Raw genomic sequence first — 906 nt, 5'->3', positions numbered from 1 at the left:
CGCCTGGCCCCCGGCCCGCTCTCAGTCTACCACCGGCTGTCGCACAGGCCGCGTCGCCCGTCCGCCTCCGCTCACGTCTCGCAGCCTGCCTGCCGCCGCGCCCTCGCGCTCTCGCCGCGCTCTCCCTCGCGCCTCCACAGCCAGACAGACAGCCGGCCAGCGCGCAGCCAGGACGCGATCCTGCTGGAGAATCCCAGGAGGACGGCACGGAGAAAGGACCTGCCGGCCCGGCCAGGACAGACGCGCTTCCTGTAAGCTAAAAGAGTGCTTCGAGTGCCGAAGCTCCCAACCTTTTCCCAGTTCACGCCTTTACCACAAATTACAAATAAATACAAAATAAACTTCGGAATCTACTTGCGAGTCATAGAGTGACATAGTCTATGCGAACATCATCCTCTGTTTGTCCAACAACCACCCGCGCATGTCCTAAATGTTGTGTTTTCATTGGGATTGCCCCCCCTCCTTTTCCCCCCAACCCGACCACAGCTCGCATCTAGAGTCCTACTCACATTCACCCGCCCGCACCCGCAGCGCAGCGCAGAAGGCCCGCGCCTCGCCCCGCCCTAGATCCATGTTATTTTTATGTGCATTTGTAAACGAAATGAAGCGCGTCGCTGCTGAGGACACATTTGAATTGCATGTGTAATCTAGCCATACGTGAGCCCCTCTCACGCCCGACAAGCTGGGCGCGGAGGCCGTGCCCGCGCAGGGCAGGGCAGTGCCAAGCCCCCTCTCCCCCCCTTCCCTGTCCCTCGCGCTCTGTCGCTCATCGCGTATGCCGTTTGGGGTCATCTTCAAAAGGAATAAAACTTGTGCGCTCCGCTAAATTCAAAAAGCCGATCACGTCGCATTATTGCCATTGAGTGACGAGTGACAGTGGAACACGACATGGCGCGCCCGCATGTT

At 59.3% G+C, this 906-nt stretch overlaps 1 protein-coding gene across 4 annotated transcripts in view; it reads left to right on the top strand.

The window, feature by feature from the left end:
- The first annotated feature begins 29 nt into the window (after window positions 1-29).
- LOC113218362 (secretin receptor-like) overlaps window positions 30-906 on the top strand; it is an 82493-nt gene continuing 81616 nt past the window's right edge. For all 4 annotated transcript variants that reach the window (XM_052273693.1, XM_052273695.1, XM_052273694.1 and 1 more), the window contains exon 1: window positions 30-251. The gene's annotated coding sequence lies outside the window, so the exon portion shown is untranslated. The remainder of the gene's footprint in view (window positions 252-906) is intronic.

The sequence above is a fragment of the Frankliniella occidentalis genome, unplaced genomic scaffold (assembly GCF_000697945.3).
Source record: "Frankliniella occidentalis isolate FOCC.00 unplaced genomic scaffold, Focc_3.1 Scaffold294, whole genome shotgun sequence".
Taxonomy (NCBI): domain Eukaryota; kingdom Metazoa; phylum Arthropoda; class Insecta; order Thysanoptera; family Thripidae; genus Frankliniella; species Frankliniella occidentalis.
Note: the sequence above shows the minus strand (reverse complement) of the source record. Positions and strands in the feature narration are given on the sequence as shown.